The sequence below is a fragment of the Podarcis muralis genome, chromosome 9 (genome assembly GCF_964188315.1).
Source record: "Podarcis muralis chromosome 9, rPodMur119.hap1.1, whole genome shotgun sequence".
Lineage (NCBI taxonomy): Eukaryota > Metazoa > Chordata > Lepidosauria > Squamata > Lacertidae > Podarcis > Podarcis muralis.
Genome location: NC_135663.1, coordinates 14675724 through 14694641, shown reverse-complemented (window position 1 = coordinate 14694641; position 18918 = coordinate 14675724). Strand labels below are relative to the sequence as shown.

The 18918-nt window shown below is 46.5% G+C and overlaps 1 protein-coding gene across 2 annotated transcripts in view; it reads right to left on the bottom strand.

Moving 5' to 3' along the window:
* Positions 1-18918, bottom strand: part of ARHGAP24 (Rho GTPase activating protein 24) — a 363688-nt gene that overhangs the window by 296760 nt on the left and 48010 nt on the right. The window lies entirely within an intron of this gene.

The window sequence follows — 18918 nt, the reverse complement described above, 5'->3', positions numbered from 1 at the left end:
TACCCTTCTCTGAGCCCATGCCTTATATACCAGAGATTTCCTGTTCTCAGCTCACGCTAGCTGAGGAAGATTTCAGCAGATACAGAATCCAAATGGACATTTCACCCCCCATTCTTCCCAAATCATGCAGCTGGTAGATAAGATCTATCTCTCTCTCTCTCTCTCTCTCTCTCTCTCTCTCTCTCTCTCTCTCTTTTCATAAAGGGGCATCTACCAAGGACCCATGACCCAGCACGGGGCCCAAGGATGGGAGCCTCCTGGACCTGCTCCAGTGATAATGATTATGATGATGATAAAAATTTATTTATACCCCACCCTCCCCGGCCAGAGCCGGGCTCAGGGCGGCTAACACCAGTAAAATTACAATAAAAACATAATAGGGGAGGGGAAAAACCAATTTAAAATACAGGTTAAAAATACAATTTAAAATGTAGCTTCATTTTAATAATAGCCCATAAATCAAAACCATAAGGGGAGGGAAACATAAGGGTCAGACTGAGTCCAAACCAAAGGCCAGGCGGAACAGCTCTGTCTTGCAGGCCCTGCGGAAAGATGTCAAGTCCCGCAGGGCCCTGGTCTCTTGTGACAGAGTGTTCCACCAAGTCGGGGCCAGTACTGAAAAGGCCCTGGCCCTAGTTGAGACCAATCTAACCACCTTGCGACCTGGGACCTCCAAAATGTTGTCATTTGTGGACTTTAAGGTCCTCTGCAGGGCCTACCAGGATGCAGTTGACTCAATAAAGGAGGGAGGCCCATGGGGGAGGTCTGACCCAATGCCCCCCCCAACACACCTGGAGCTAACTCTGATAAGAGGCAATAAAATAATTAACTCATGATCTCGTACAGTATTAATAAACTTTGACCTCTGAATCACAACAGGAAGCTGTCACTGGGTTCACTGAATTTGTAACTAGTCATTTCTTCTGCAACCAGCAACATACATACATTCTTAAGCTGTGGTAACTAATTTGCTGTGGTATCTTAAGCTGTGGTATCTTTCCACAGCTGTGGGTGCAACAGGGCAAGAGGTAAAAACACATAGGACAAAGCCAATGTGGTGCCTTGCAGTTGTCATTGGACTCCAACCCCCATCAGTCTCAGCCAACATGGCTAAAGAGAGATCTGGTGGGAAAGCACATGGGAGACGCCCCATTGGCTACCCCTACTCAGGATCAAGTAATCCCTTGGCTGGCAAGGGATTAAACACCTAGCTCCACCTCCTTTTATTTGCCCTGGCGCTATGGGTTAAACCACAGAGCCTAGGACATGCTGATCAGAAGGTCGGTGGTTTGAATCCCCACGACGGGGTGAGCTCCGGTTGCTCGGTCCCTGCTCCTGCCAACCTAGCAGCATGTCAAAGTGCAAATAGATAAATAGGTACCTCTCCGGCGGGAAGGTGAATGGCATTTCCATGTGCTGCTCTGGTTCGCCAGAAGCGGCTTAGTCAGGATGGCCACATGACCCGGAAGCTGTACGCCGGCTCCCTCGGCCAGTAAAGCAAGATGAGTGCCGCAACCCCAGAGTTGGTCATGACTTTACCTATCTTCACTTTAAACAGCTTCTAGGGGCAAGTTCCAGCTAGTGGTAAGCTCATCTCATTTCTTTTAATTCAAGTCTTATTAGCGCCTACAAGTTTCAATAGTTCACATGAAAGCTTGAGAAATCCAGTGTAGAAAAGGACTGTCTTACCCTGGAAAAGCTTCACTCTATCATCCTACCATTTTTAAAAGCGAAAAACCAAAATCCCAACCCAGCATCTTTAATCCATGTGGCTCATTCAGCCCACTGAGAGGTGCACAGCTGGTAATATAGCCTCTGAATGCAAATTCCCTGCATTGATGGTTGGAGGTCTCACTGCTGACATAAAATAATTAAATGAACAAAACAGTGTGAAGAATATGTCTAATGTAACCTTGCTTGCATTACCGAGCTGGCTTTTTATTTAACTAATAATTTACAGTGCAGAATCTCTGCACATCCCAGCCAGAGCAATTTGTCATCTTCTTTTCACATGTCTTATTAGTATGGAAGAGCTGTGTTAATATAGCACACAGTTTCTCTTTGGCTCATTTCAGCCCATTTTGGCGCACGATCCTGCTTAGAAATCCCAGGGCGTTAAGCGCGGCTGCACACAAAAGCACTTTCATCCCGTTTTATCTAACTCGTTGACTCGGCAGCATTGAAACCTTTGGAATTCTTCAATTGCCCTGTTTGCATCCACATGCTAGATTAGGGGTGGGGAACCACAGACCCAGTGGGTGTCCTTTGGCCACTCATTCTGCCTCTCAGTCTAATAACCGATAGGGGGAGAAGCGTGTACACTGCCTGAATATCCTTGAAGGTACGGCAGGTTATAAATGCAATGTGGACAATACACAAACATCTGTATGACACGTGAGAAGAGGCATCTTTGTGCGGGTAGTGCAAGGCTTCCTCACCATAGCAGCTTGGTGCTGAAATATTAAAGGGTAAAGGGACCCCTGACCATTAGGTCCAGTTGTGGCTGACTCAGGGGTTGTGGCGCTCATCTCGCTTTATTGGCCAGGGGAGCCAGTGTAGAGCTTCCGGGTCATGTGGCCAGCATGACTAAGCCGCTTCTGGCAAACCAGAGCAGTGCATGGAAATGCTGTTTACCTTCCCACTGGAGCGGTACCTATTTATCTACTTGCACTTTGACGTGCTTTCAAACTGCTAGGTTGGCAGGAGCAGGGACCGAGCAACGGGAGCTCATCCCGGCGCAGGGATTCGAACCGCCAACCTTCTGATCGGCAAGTCCTAGGCTCTGTGGTTTAACCCACAGCACCACCCGCATCCCTGCTGAAATATTAGGGAAGTAATATTTTCCAGATCTCTCTGTTCTTCAGAGATCAGTCTGAAGAGCAGAGTCATGGTGCCGGTCCCTGGTGCAGGCCTAATTTTCTCCTTAAATGAGCCAGGCTGTTTTATGGCAAGCTTCTTCTTGGCAGCAACCTATTGCTTGCGCGCGCACACACGTACACACACACACACTCCTGCACAATAAAACCTTCCATTCAGAGCTGAGGCACTTGTGAGCTCAGACTGAGTGCTCAGGGCATTGCAGAAGCTGATCTGACAAATGAATTGCTGTTGGTGGAGCAGGAAGCCCAACCTTACAGCCGCCAACGCGATCAGTGGAAAGGAAAGAGTGATGACCGATGGTTCAGGGATGAGAAAAGAGGGCAATAGGAGTGTATATTCACTATGTATTAAATAAGGAACTGAACTGAAATGGGTCCCTTTCTGTTCATGGCCTTTGTGGAACAATATAACAGATGGGCAGGATGAAAGGGGCTCCTGACAAGATGGAGGTGCTGCTGGTGGCTGCTTCTTGTATCTGGCAATTGGATGAGTAACCCCAGATCCACCATTGACATTGGAGGCCCAGGTGGCTTCAGTGGCAAGGGGTGCATGTTTCCAACTATGGCTGGTTTGCCAGCTATGACCAATGTTGGACCAGAAAGCCTTGCCACAGAAATCCATGCTTTTGAAACCTCATGTAGAATAAAGGTAAAGGGACCCCTGACCATTAGGTCCAGTCGTGACCGACTCTGGGGTTGCGGCACTCATCTTGCTTCATTGGCCAAGGGAGCTGGCGTACAGCTTCTGGATCATGTGGCCAGCATGACTAAGCCACTTCTGGCGAACCAGAGCAGTGCACGGAAACACCGTTTACCTTCCTGCCGGAGCGGTACCTATTTATCTCCTTGCACTTTGACGTGCTTTCGAACTGCTAGGTTGGCAGGAGCAGGGACGGAACAACGGGAGCTCACCCCGTCATGGGGATTCGAACTGCTGACCTTCTGATCGGCAAGCCCTAGGCTCTGTGGTTTAACCCACAGCGCCACCTGTGTAGAATACTCTGTGGCAAAATGCTCTATGACAGGAGTGCCCTTGCAGACGGTCTGAAAACTGCAGCCAGTGCAGAATCTGGCCACTAGAGTTCCAGCTTGGTACATCCATGCAGAATGGTACAGCAATGTTTCTTCAGGGCAACACTGGTCGTCTGAACATTGCCAAGCCCAGTTCAAGTTGGTGATGCTAGTAAATATAGCCCTGAATGACTTGGGACCCCAATACATCTTCCTATATCAGCCAGCCCAGGCCCTAAGATAAGCAGGTGAGGCACTATTTCTGCAGACTTCCCTTCTCCTGGAAGCATAGGTGGCCCCTACTCTAGTGGGCTTTTTATATGTATGGATACATCTATTCACCCAGACCATTAGCGGAAATTGATGTCCTGAGGCTCAGCTCAGTTATGATGTCTGCTGCAGCATTTATATCATGCCAAAAGTGGGAGGAGCAGAAGGAGGAAGAAGAGTGGCGATGCATAGGTCAAGATAAGCCTTCCTTCCATTTTTGGGTTCCATACTCTGGTGTGAACCAACTGACTTGCACCACAGCATGGAACCAAAAAAGTGTGTCTTTTGGTCCCACGCTCTGGCGCGGCCAGGGCATGGGACCCAAAACAGGACATCCTGGATCAATTCTATCAATCCAGGATGTTCTGCTTAAAACAGGACACTTAGGGGTTCTGCATTTGACCCCTAGGCTGAGGTTCCCCTTACCTAGTTTAAAAGGTAAAGGTAAAGGACCCCTGAACGGTTAAGTCCAGTCAAAGGCAACTATGGGGTTGTGGCGCTCATCTCACTTTCAGACCAAGGGAGCCAGCGTTTGTCCACAGACGACTCTCCATGTCATGTGGCCAGCATGACTAAACCTCTTCTGGCGCAACAGAACACCGTGAAGGAAATCAGAGTGCACAGAAACGCCGTTTACATTCCCGCAACAGCTGTACTTATTTATCTACTTGCACTGGCGTGCTTTCAAACTGCTAGGTTGGTAAGAGCTGGGGCAGAGCAATGGGAGCTCAAACCACTGACCTTCTGGTCGGCAAAGCTCAGTCGTTTAGTTCACAGTGCCACCTGCGTCTTATCTACCTAGTTTACATGCACAGGAAACCCCATAGGTATGTGTTAATTCCCACTATCATGTTAAGTCTCACTCTCAGGAAGTGTCGTATGGAACAGACCGCCCTCTAGGGTTTGCAAGGTTTCTGTTTCATTATCCCATTCAGGTTTCTTGTTACCAGAACCTAATTAATTTGTCACTTTCATTTTCTTTCTCTCGTGAAAAGATGACGGGACTGCAAAAAAACTTTTCGTACTCAGAACTTAATTGTTGGAAACAAGTATCTTAAAAGAGGCATTCCTTCAGACACCTTGGGCTCACATCAGCTCAACAACGTTCAGGTCCTGGTATTTACTTTTTGAAATATGGCAACCCTACGCTGGGACCATGAATTTAGTTTGGAAACAAATTGTTAACCAGGGAAAATCATAAGATATTGTGGTGCTCATAAAGATCCCTGAATGAGATCCACTGGGCTAGCTCCACCAGTGAACTCCCAAACAGGCGAACAACAGCTTCCTTCCTGAACCACCTTTTGGATCTTCCCAGCAAGGCACGAGTGGAGCAACAGGACTGTGATGCTCCCGTCACTTCAGAAGCTGAAGGTACTGAACTGAACAGGGAAAGAGTCAGGAGAATCAGTGGAGTCATACTCTCCCACCTCTCTTCTAAATGTAGGTTTTCCCACGGGGCAACCAAAGCTGTCTCAGTACAGAACCCTGCCCTAAAGCTGCTCTGAAATTGATCTAGATAATCTGTTTAATCCAGAAATGACTGCTCAACCACCACTGTTCAATTACTATAACCAAGAATGGAAGACGGGGCACAGGCCTATAATATCCCAGATCATGGGCATCAAAAGAAGGCTTCTTCAAGAGTGGCCTCATCACTGCTTCCTTCAGATGCCCAAGATGTTTCGCTGCCTGAGTCAAAGGACAAGACGGCACTTTCTCCCATTCTATGTCCAGAAACCGACTATACCTGTTGTCGAATTTTACTTGGACACTGCTGATGGGACAGTGTTTTCCACAGAATCTGTGGGGAGCAGATTAGTTCAGGGGACACAGTGTAGACCACGTGGCACATGCAGCTCTGTTCTGCAACATCTCACTAGCCTTCCCTGCCTCCTTTGCTGCCTGAGGCCACTGGAACACTCTGTCTAGTGGTAGGACCAGATCTGACCATAGACCAGATGGAGCTAAATCATCTCTCAGTACATCATCAAAAAAAAAAGCCAGGTCCTCAGTTTTTCTCCTGGGTTTTTAGAACCAGTCAGGAAAAGAACAGGCCAAGCAGGCAAGTTGAAAAAAAATGCCTCTCTTATATCAGAAAAGGATGAAAATTCTCTATTGAAATGTAAGGATTGCTTAGCTGAAAAACCCAGGCCCTCTTTAACTTAGACTAATTCTCTTTCTTCTGTGAAATCTAAAGTGGTCATTTCCTATGACTAATTTTCTTTGAAACAGAACAGCTAAACACATCCAGCTGAGTGAGAGGAAAAAACTGGGATCAATTTGGGTATCAAGCAACTAGATCTGCCCTCTCATCTGTAAGTAAAAGCATGTTTATCAGGAAAAAGAGGCTTTTAAAGAAAGAATTATGCTGTTGGACATGGTTCAAGCCTTAACTAAACTTCCTTTCCAAGATAATTAAACAACGTTTAAAAAAATAAAAGTTATCAAGAGGATATTCTCAACAGTTCCGTATTATCTGCCTGCTTTATACTTGTGTTTATAAATACCCCACATAACCTGGCCAATTTATTATCTCCTATCTAATGTTACTTGCTCAACAAATGACAAGGAATGAAGGAGGAAACCAAAATATATTTGAGCCACAAATCAACCCCTGCACATTATTGTGCCATTGATTCATTTTACTCTCTATATTGATATACATCTATGGCTCTATGTGCTATGAAGAACCAACAGAGTTCTATGCAAATGTCTGGACCCAAAGACCCACAAGCAGCAGAATGGAAACAATGGTTAACACTGTTCTGCAAATACTTGCATTCGTGCCAGGAGATGATTTTGCACACTGGTATAATCGGAAGCAATTTTCATGTTTGTGGAAGCTGTAGCACAGGGCTGCAGAGCCTGATGCCCTCCAGAGGTTTTTGAACTCCCAACTCCCATCATTTCTAGCTAGCATGGGCAATGCAAGCAAAACTGGAGGGCTACAAGTTCCTGCGTTCTGGTCTAGCACAAGCTTTTGCACAAGTGAAAAGAGTTACCGTATTTTTCTGTGTATTAGGTAAGTTTTTTCTGGAAAAAGAACCTCAAAAATGGGGGGCTCATCTTATAAACGGATAGTGCATCAGAGGCAAGGGTGATTGGTAAGAGACATGAGGTGGAGAATGACAGCAGTGTTTTTGAGAGTGATTTATGGATGCGTCCAGGGCTGCTGTGATTTGCGGCTCCTGTTGTGTTGCATGCAGACGATTGGTGGGCTCGCTGACGAGCGCAATCGCCATTGTTGTCCTTTGCAATCCCACACCCCAAAAAAATCAACAACTCTGGGCAATCCCCCCCATTTTCTTAAATTTGAGTCCCCCAAAATAGGGGGCATCTTATACATGGGTGCGTCTTATAGACAGAAAAGTATGGTAATTAACTGTTAAGGGTGCTGAGAGGATACCCCTCAGAGAACTAGAGTTCTCTGGGAAGAGGGATTGACTGTGAAAGCACTCTGGGAATTGTAGCTGTGAGGGGAAAAGGGGTCTCCTAAAAACTCTCAGCAACCTATAATTCCCAGGATTTTTTGCAGGAAGCCAGGGCTGCCTAAAGTAGAATGACACTGCTTGAAATGTATAATGCGGATGAGGCCTTAATTTGTCATCTTAATTTACAAGGCCACAGCAGGCGGACAAATCCATTTAGGTACCTGTGAATTCCAGAAAGGAATGCAGTTAGCAGCTCTCTGATAATTGGCTCCCAGTTCTAGATAGACTTCCCAGATTCTATCTGAAAATAGAGAAATTCTCTCAGTAGCAGAAAAAGCCTGGAGGGTGTCTGAAAATCCCAGTGATCTAAGACCTCACACATTATTTTTGAAGATTCGGGGGGGGGGGCACCAGCATAAAAGGTAAGACATGGACAGTAAATCCACACGGCAGCAAATTGAAGGTTGCTATAGCAATCTCGACGTTTGACATTTCTTCCTCTTTATGATCCTGCTCTGCTAAATGAATTAAATATGAAGTCAATGGCACTGCCGTCCACTCTTCCGGCCTCTTTCCTCAATGCTCCAAGTTTACCTCTAAGCTGCAAATGACCAGGTAGGAAACTGTGAACAAGTGAGCAATTCCTGGGCTGTGTACTATTGTGTGGTGTCACACATACACACAGATCTCATTGCACAGTGCCTACTAACAAGCAACAACCTGATTTAGAATGGTCTCCCAGAAGACAAGGATGAGAAACCAATTTCCTGCTTGAGGGCCACAACTCTGTGTGTGTGCTGTCCATGGCAGCCATTTTTTGCTGCCATCCAGAACATTTTTATCATTGTAAGAGTAAGGTAAAGGTAAAGGTAAAGGTAAAGGTACCCCTGAACATTAGATTCAGTTGTGGCCGACTCTGGGGCTGCGGTGCTCATCTCGCTTTATTGGCCGAGGGAGCCAGCGTACAGCTTCCAGGTCATATGGCCAGCATGACTAAGCCGCTTCTGGCGAACCAGAGCAGCGCATGGAAACGGCGTTTACCTTCCCGCTGGAGCAGTGCCTATTTATCTACTTCCACTTTGACATGCTTTCAAACTGCTAGGTTGGCAGGAGCAGGGACCGAGCAATGGGAGCTCACCCTGTTGCGGGGATTCAAACCGCCAACCTTCTGATCGGCAAGTCCTAGGCTCTGTGGTTTAACCCACAGCGCCACCCGCATCCATTGTGAGAGTACAGCCATGCAAAAGACAGGTTTCTACGCACCCATACTCATTATCATCCATTCAGACACCCAAGAGGCACGATCTCAGTTCAAGGACACATTCCATACCCTCCAACACTTTGAAGCCCAAATCCGGGGTGCAATCTTTCCGGATACCATCTTCCCATCTTTTAATCGCAAGAGCAACACACACACACACACACACACACACACACACAGCCAGCACTTTTTGGATATGGTGTGTTTTGGGGTTCTGTGCAAGATTGCAGCTCCCCAAAAAGGTGCTTTTGGGGGGAAATCACCTTGTGAAATCAAGCGAGATCGTTGCAACAAAAATGGTCTCTGTGCTCTCGTGATAAAAAACGGGGTGTCCCAGTTTTTCTGGGACGCTTGCAGGGTATGACGTTCCAGCCAGGCACTTGAGAGTGCAGATTGAAAAAAGTGATAGATTCAGTCTAGAGCGAGTACTCAAAAGTTGGAGAGAGCAACCTAGAAAGAAAAACCTTGAGGGCTACGTTCTGCTCATGAGCTAGAGGTTCACCTCCTTGGATTAAAGACTTCACTCCCAAATCCCTTTTCACGCTCGTAGATTTACTGGCTTGAGCACAAACTAAAAGAGAGAATTTTGCACTGTGCCACAATACTCACTCTATGTGGGGCTGCCCTTGAAACTAACCCAGAAACTCCAGCAGGTGCAGAATGCTGCGGCGAGACTCCTTACAGGGTCCTCACCACAGGAGCACATTCACCCGGTGCTATACCAGCTGCACTGACTCCCGGTAGAGTACAGGATCAGGTTTAAGGTGCTGGTTTTCACCTTTAAAGCCCTATATGGCCTAGGACCCTCGTACCTACGGGACCACCTCTCCTGGTATGCCCCATGGAGGAACTTAAGGTCTGCAAATAATAACACCCTGAAGAACCCAGGCCCCAGGGAGATTAGACTAGCCTCAACCAGAGCCAGGGCCTTTTCAGCCGTGGCCCCGGCCTGGTGGAACGCTCTCTCACAAAAGACCAGGGCCCTGCAGGATTTGACATCTTTCTGCAGGGCCTGCAAGATGGATCTGTTCCGCCAGGCCTTTGGTCAGGGTTCAGTCTGATTCTTTTCTTTCTGTATAAGAAGAAGCATTAAAGAGGCCTCTCACAGGTCCTTTATAAGACCAGTGGTAACAGTTGGCCCTGGAGAATATTAACCACTCTCAATTTTACCCGTGGACTGCCATCCGTCCAGGTTTTAATTTGCTCTGAACCAATTTTAAGATGTATTTTAATTAAATGATTGCCTGTTCTTATGTTCTTATGTTCTTTGTATACTGTGTTAGTTTTATGATGTTAGCAGCCCTGAGCCCGGCTCTGGCTGGGGAGGGTGGGGTACAAATAAATTATTATTATTATTATTATTATTATTATTATTATTATTATTATTATTTACAAACCTGCTTCTCTCTCAACACGTCATTTTCCCCAGGAACATTGCTTTGAACAAGGGATCACCCACCCTTTTTTGGACCAGTGGGCACAGTTCGAATTTTGAGAGAGTTCTGGGGGCACCAGTCAGAAAACAGCTGCTATGGGTGGGGATGCCATGAAATGCATGAACTGTAGTTTGCCTCGTGCTTACCATTAAGAAACTATGGTTCTCAGCATTCTTGGAAGAAATCTGTCTGGTGTGCACACAGCCTTAGTTTTAAAGAACCGTTGCTCTGCTCTGTCTTTTGCTGAACACAGACGTACCAGAAGCATGTGACTTACAACGTGTAAATAACTAGATGCAACAGTGAAGTGTCAGACAGCTGTCATTTCATACTTGTTGATGTTCCCTGTCCCATACTGTATATTTATATGTATACAGCCGCAACCATACATTCCAACCCACTCATAATCCAAATAGTTGTTGAGCTAATGCTTTCCTCCTACAGCTCTCTCTTTCCATCATCGCTTTATTCCTCTTGAGGGTTTTTTCTTTCAGGCGCTTTAACAGATCCTAAATCACAGGCATGTGACAACATTTCCAGAAATGAGATGCGGAACCGATATCAACTAACCCAGGAAACATCTCTGTACTTCGCCAGCATTAATCTTTCTTACCATTCAGGGAAGAGAGTTTCCAAAGGTAACAACTGCAATTTCACGCCGTGCTATGTGATGTGTTAGATATATTACAAGATAGCAGAAATTAAAACGTTATTTCTCCCCCACTTAAAACAAAGTGTGTACAAATGAAATCCGTTTGCCGTGTCGTTTATCTAATTTCGTTGAAAAGCTGAGCTGCGCTTCAGAAAAGGGAAGCAAAAGAAGTCAAATATGCACACTGACAAGTTCAAAACAAACCCAGGAGTTCCAAAATGGAATCATATCTATCTTCTTAGCTCAAATGAAACTGAGCAAAACTCAATTGCAGCACTAGATATTTTTCAACAGAGGCAAAAATAAAATAAAATGCAAGCCTTCCTCTCTCTCCCCATCTCTCTCCCATAACTTCTCAGATTTAGTAAGATCCAATGGGGTCTTTCAAGTGATGGTAGTGGAAGTACCGTGTTTACTCAAATGTAACGCACACCTAGGGACGTGGGTGGCGCTGTGGGTTAAACCACAGAGCCTAGGACTTGCCAATCAGAAGGTTGGTGGTTCAAATCCCCGCGATGGGGTGAGCTCCCGTTGCACAGTCCCTGCTCCTGGCAACCTAGCAGTTCAAAAGCACGTCAAAGTGCAAGTACCTTCCGGCGGGAAGGTAAACGGCGTTTCCATACGCTGCTCTGGTACGCCAGATGCAGCTTAGTCATGCTGGCCACATGACCCGGAAGCTGTATGCCAGCTCCCTCAGCCAATAAAGCGAGATGAGCGCCACAACCCTAGAGTCGGTCACAATTGGACCTAATGGTCAGGGGTCCCTTTACCTTTACCTTTAACGCACACCTGTTTGGACCAAATCACGTCATGAAAATTAGGGTGTGCACTAGATTTGATGTCACATTTACATCCGCCAGCAAATACTTTTTTGGTTTCCAGGTTTTGAAAATTGAGGTGCGCATTAGATTCAACGGTACATTAGACTCACATAAATATGGTAAGCAAGAGTACAGTGGTACCTCAGGTTAAGTACTTAATTCGTTCCAAAGGTCCGTTCTTAACCTGAAACTGTTCTCAACCTGAAGCACCACTATAGCTAATGGGGCCTCGCGCTACTGCTGCGCCACCGCCGCACAATTTCTGTTCTCATCCTGAAGCTAAGTTCTTAACCTGAAGCACTATTTCTGGATTAGCGGAGTCTGTAACCTGAAGCGTATGTAACCCGAGATACCACTGTAAACAAGTGGGGATTTTGCAGAGACACTGATTTAGCACTCTTGCTTGCCCTGTTAACTTCACAATCTCTTACACTGCAACCAGGGCTAGCCCACCAATGACGCAAGGTGAGGCAACTGCTTCAGGCGGCAGGATTCACAGGGGCAGCACATTGCCCACTGCTGCTGCTGCTGCAAGCAGCCTCTTGGTGACTAGGGGGCACTGCTGGTCTCCTCCCATCCTTATTCCCAATTTGCATCTTTATTCCCCTCCCCTTATTTTGGATGTAGATCTTCACTCACCCCTTCTTCCCTGGCCATTTTGTAGTTCATCTCAGGTGCCAAAGTGTCTTGGGCCGGCCCTGCACTGCACTGTGCCTGACGCTGTAGCTGTTGTTGCACTCCAACTCCCATGAGCCCCAGTCAACATGGGCGACGGTCAGGTGATGGGAGTCACAGTTTCACATCTGGAGAGCCAACAATTTGGGGCAATTAAAATGTTAAAAGTTAAATAAACCTTGTGGAGGGAGGAGTGTTAAGGTATATAGAAGTGCACATATGGTTGATTTGAATATGTTATTATTGAATATTGTATACCCTTGTATACAATATTGTATATATTGAATATTATTGAATATTGTATATATCAGCCGCCTGGGGGGTTTCACTGTGTTTTGATGGTTGGTAAAAAATAATAATAATAATAATAATAATAATAATAATAATAATAATAATAATAATACATCTGGAGGGCCAGAGTTTCCCCATCCCTGCTGTAGGGGGTTGACTGTATGGTCTGTTGACGTGGCTCCCAGTTCCCCGAGTTTGGGAATCACTGCTTTTATGCATGCCTCCTAAACGTTTGGAGCAGAAAGAAAAAAGGCTCTCTGAGAAACGTTAGCAAGAAAGGGAAAGGTACCGCAGCTCATTTTGCTATTCACGGACTGCCGGTTTCCCTATAAATAATGAAAGGGCATATCACTTGAGCTATTCATTATTAATTTGCTTCAGATAAGCCGGGGTGGCGGGGAAAGAATTGTATTGATTTGCTGGCATTTTAAGCTTCAAGAACAATATGCACTTCAAGGTTTGCAATGGAAATGAATAGAGCACTGTGTGCAGAGCCAATTTGGCATTCTCGTGTCCAGCACCGCAGGAGAGCACCTGAGTTAAGGATAGCATAAGTTTTAACTTTTGTCAGATAATGTTTCTCCAAACCTGGGGCCCTTTGGCACTGTACTCTTGCTCTTGAACGCACGGAGCTATCGAGTTTTGATAGGAAGGAATGGTTCCTTCAGGCCATTCTTCCGAAAACAGCATATGGGCACTCTCTCATCTGATTGGCCTGCAGTTAGCCTAGCCTAGACTGGGGGCCAAGGATTTAAATGCTGTGAGCTGCTCTGTTGCTCAGCAGCAAAATTCCCTTCTCGTTCCTTAAAATTAATACCAACATCACAGTCAATTTTGTTACCCGTCTTTCACCAACGGGCCCCGGGAGGGGTTAAAACAATTCAAAACATTAAAAACAGATTACAATCACAGGAATAAACCTGCCCCTTGAAAACACACCTCAGGTTTCAAAAGCCAGGATACAAACTGAGTCGTCAGCATTCACTGAAATCTGGCTGGAGAGGGAATTCCACAACTTTAGGGCTGCCACAGAGGATGTCCTCACACAGGCCATAACGCAGTGCGCTTTACATGGGGCTACCTTTGAAGATGACCCAGAAACTGCAATTAATCCAGAATGTGGCAGCTAGACTGGTGACTGGGAGTGGCCGCCGGGACCATATAACACCAGTCCTGAGAGATCTGCATTGGCTCCCAGTACGTTTCCGAGCACAATTCAATGTGTTGGTGCTGACCTTTAAAGCCCTAAACAGCCTTGGTCCTGTATACCTGAAGGAGCATCTCCACCCCCATCATTCAGCCCAGACACTGAGATCCAGCACCGAGGGCCTTCTGGCGGTTCCCTCATTGCGAGAAGTAAGGTTACAGGGAATCAGACAGAGGGCCTTCTCGGTAGTGGCGCCCACCCTGTGGAATGCCCTCCCTTCAGATGTGAAGGAAATAAGCAGCTATCCTATCTTTAAAAGACATCTGAAGGCAGCCCTGTTTAGGGAAGTTTTTAATATTTAATGCTGTACTGTTTTTAAAACTCAATTGGGAACCGCCCAGAGTGGCTGGGGAAACTCAGCCAGATGGGCGGGGTATAAATAATAAATATATTATTATTATTATTATTATTATTATTATTATTATTATTATTATTACAACCCAGAAATTCTGAGGGTGGTGGAACCATGAAGAGGGCCCCCTTTGCTGATCCTAACACTGGGGAGGCAATCTTTCAGATATTTGGGGCGTACATCATTTGGGGCTTCAAACACAAACACCGAGCACCCTGTATTGGACCCAGACACAAAATGGCAGCCAATTGTGGCCCCCAGGCCCTCTGGCATTCTGAGATTCATTGACCTCAGAGGCTTAAAGAGGGAGCAGGAAGGGACTTGCAAAGCCTTTCCCAAGTCTCCTGCACTTCCCAGTTAAGCCTCCAAATTCAGGGACTTAAGGTGGGTGCAGAAGAAATAACTTTAAGACACCCCTGGCACTCCTATGAGACTCAAATAAGAGTGCAGGATCTGTCTCAAAGCCTCTGCAAAAACCTCTTTGAAGTAGCTCACAGGTGCATCTTGCTTCAAAGGTTGCTTTGCTTGAATCCCCACTCGGCTGATGCATCCTCTAGGCTGCACAGTCCTGTTTCCTACTAGGAATAGCACTGCATATGAAATGCAGGATTAAACCCTGCCCTTCCAACCACCAGCTGGTCATGGCTTGGGGAAATTAGCCTCATGGGCCCAATTGGCTCCCCTGAAAGGCCAAGATCGGTCCATGGGCCAGAGCTTCCACACCACTGTCCCACCCTATTTTAGCTTTCCTAAACCTCTCAGGTGGGTGCCATTGCCATTCTAAGAGAACGAGGGAGGTGTTCATGGTGAGCACTTATTTTTCTAGGAAAATAGCCACTGGTTTTGTTTAGTCGTTTAGTCGTGTCCGACTCTTCGTGACCCTATGGACCAGAGAATGCCAGGCACTTCTGTCTTCCACTGCCTCCTGCAGTTTGGTCAAACTCATGCTGGTAGCTTCGAGAACACTGTCCAACCATTTCATCCTCTGTCATCCCCTTCTCCTTGTGCCCTCCATCTTTCCCAACATCAGGGTCTTTTCCAGGGAGTCTTCTCCTCTCATGAGTTGCCCAAAGTATTGGAGCCTCAGCTTCACAATCTGTCCTTCCAGTGAGCACTCAGGGCTGATTTCCTTAAGAATGGATGCGTTTGATCTTCTTGCAGTCCACAGGACTCTCAAGAGTCTCCTCCAGCACCATAATTCAAAAGCATCAATTCTTTGGCAATCAGCCTTCTTTATGGTCCAGCTCTCACTTCCATACATCACTGCTGGGAAAACCATAGCTTTTACTATACGGACCTTTGTTGGCAAGGTGATGTCTCTGCTTTTTAAGATGCTGTCTAGGTTTGTCATTGCTTTTCTCCCAAGGAGCAGGCATCTTTTAATTTCGGGGCTGCTGTCACCATCTGCAGTGATCATGGAGCCCAAGAAAGTAAAATCTCTCACTGCCTCCATTTCTTCCCCTTCTATTTGCCAGGAGGTGATGGGACTACTGGCTAGGATTGTACTACAAGTGTGGTGTGGTTTCTGTAGAGTAAGCCTAATTCCCCATCACTGGGCTACCACTTCAAGGTACAAGTGGATAAAGGATAAGGATTCAGTACTGGTAACCCAGGTTGAATCACTGTTCAGACATCGTGCTTACTTGGCCTTGAGAGACGTCCTTTCTCTGAGACGAATGCAAAGAGATTAAAATGTGGTGTGCAAATATCTCATCTGGATCACGCATTAGATCATTCTGTGCTGTTCCCAGAGCTATGTATGTAACCAGGGGTCCAGCAGCCCCATTCAGCTCCAAATCAGGGCCGCCTCACTTGAGTATTTATTTTGGTGAGCGATAGCAGTCTGAGGCATTGAGTCAGCTTAAGGTCTCAGTCACAACAAAGCCAGCCTCTACAGCCCTGAGTCATCAAAACCTCTCATTAGCAATATGTGAGTTGGCATCTCAAACAGAGGCTTGGCTTTAACAGCTGTAATCTGAAAGAGGCTGAAAATCACCATGTTAACTCGTTCAGAATTGGAACCAGTTATCAAGCCACAAGAGTCCTCTTTTACTTTCCTTTTCCTGTGCTACTCAGACCAAACAGTGGCTTGCTGGGAAAAATTAATACCCGGGCGTGCATCCCTAAGAAGGCTCATTTAGTCTTCATGAACAATGTTAAGGCAAACTGTGTGTTTGCTCCCAGGAAAGTGGGGAAGAGGACTGCAGCCTAGGAGTGCCACACAAATCCGAACAATAAATACAATGCTCTTTTAAAAAATGCAAGCTAAAAATCTGTGTGTGTGTGTGTGTGTGTGTGTGTATGTGTATGTGTGTGTGTGTGTTTAGGGTTGCCATATTTTGAAGAGCAAAAAAGAAGACACATTTGCCGACTATGGATCGCTATGACGACTCTACCCATGAAAAAGAGGGCGTGTCCTGGAAAAAGTGGACATATGGCAAGCCTATGTGGGACGTGGGTGGCACTGTGGGTTAAACCACAGAGCCTAGAACTTGCCGATCAGAAGGTCGGCAGTTCGAATCACTGCGATGGGGTGAGCTCCTGTTGCTCGGTCCCTGCTCCTGCCAACCTAGCAGTTTGAAAGCACGTCAAAGTGCAAGTAGATAAATAGGTACCGCTCCGGCGGGAAGGTAAACGACGTTTCCGTGCGCTGCTCTGGTTTGCCAGAAGTGGCTTAGTCATGCTGGCCACATGACCCGGAAGCTGTACACCGGCTCCCTCGGCCAGTAAAGCGAGATGAGCGCCGCAACCCCAGAGTCGGCCACGACTGGACCTAATGGTCCCTTTACCTTTAACTATGTGGGAAACAGCAGGCATTTTCCTGGACACCTTTCCCAGAAGGCCAGTCTCTGAGAAGAAAGATGCCTTTGTCCCTTTATCAGAAGTCTCCCAGGTGAGGCAGGGAGCTGGAGGTCAGCAGCTAGCACACTGCCACGGATAGCAACCACGCTCGCATATGCCTCAACTGTCCTGATTTTCCTGGGATATCCCGGAATTACAGAAGCCATCCCCGGCTTCTGATTGGATCCTGGAATGTCCCATTTCTACCGTCCAGTGCCGTTCCCAAGCTCAGGGAAGCCAGTGCTTGCAGCTGGCACTTGCAGTTTTAAGTGTCCAGTTAGTTGCTTTGTTGTTGTTTAGTCATTTAGTTGTATCCAACTCTTCGTGACCCCCTGGACCAGAGCACACCAGGCACTCCTGTCTTCTACTGCCTCCTGCAGTTTGGTCAAACTCATGCTGGTAGCTTCAGGAACACTGTCCAACCACCTCGTCCTCTGTTGTCCCCTTCTTCTTGTGCCCTCCATCTTTCCCAACATCAGGGTCTTTTCCAGGGAGTCTTCTCTTCTCATGAGGTGGCCAAAGTATTGGAGCCTCAGCTTCACGATCTGTCCTTCCAGTGAGCACTCAGGGCTGATTTCCTTCAGAATGGATAGGTTTGATCTTGCAGTCCATGGGACTCTCCAGAGTCTCCTCCAGCACCATAATTCAAAAGCATCAATTCTTTGGCGATCAGCCTTCTTTATGGTCCAGCTCCATTTTTCGTCAGCAGGATGTTGGAGGGTATTGAGCTCAGTCTCCCAAGTTAGGTAATGCCTAACACAACCACCCAGGCCTGGTGGTGAGCAAGTGGGCGACAAGTCAGACCGGTGAGGGACCCTTCGAAGTCCTCGGATCCTTGAACAGTTCCTGGCTTGGCTGACTCCTGGTGCCAGGCCTGAATACAAAAGCTGCTCCTAAGAGAGGACAGACTCTTCCTAGATTGTGCCCCCTCAGTGAGAAAAGCAAATTTCTATCGATGCAAAACCTTTCTGCTCATGAAATCGCCTCCTAAATTTTCAAGCTTTTAAAAGAACCAGTTGCCCCTGTTTCTTACCGCAGTGAGAACTGGTTCTTAAGAGTTAGCAGCTTTTATATGGTAGTTCAGTTACTCGGCTTCAAGTTCAGATTTTTATTGCTCTGCGTCTTTCTCTCCCTGGTAATGTTTTATTGTTTTACTTTATGGGGTTCCCCAGGTGCCCAGTGCGGATACTATATAAACAAAAATATTATCATGAAGTAAAAGAAAGAATATAAACTACAAATTTTCCAAAGTAGGTCCCTGGAGGCTGGTATCAAGCCGGCCGCACTTGTGAATACTTTACGTTAAAATTATGGATGCTGCTTAAGGGAACACTGGCTGTGTTTGGAGACTCATATCCATAAAGTTAGGCCGTTTTCCCAGCAAAATGTTTGCTGCACCAAAGCCAACAGTAAACTCGCACTCAACCACAATCCAACAATGACCCCAAATTAGGAACTTTAGTTTTAAAACTAATGTATCATATTTGTCTTATAGTAGGGGCCTGTTGTTGTTTAGTCGTTTATTCGTGTCCGACTCTTCATGACCCCATGGACCAGAGCAAACCAGGCACTCCTGTCTTCCACTGCCTCCCGCAGTTTGGTCAAACTCATACTGGTAGCTTCAAGAACACTGTCCAACCATCTTGTCCTCTGCCATCTCCTTCTCCTTGTGCCCTCCATCTTTCCCAACATCAGGGTCTTTTCCAGGGAGTCTTCTCTTCTCACGAGGTGGCCAAAGTATTGGAGCCTCAGCTTCCGGATCTGTCCTTCCAGTGAGCACTCAGGGCT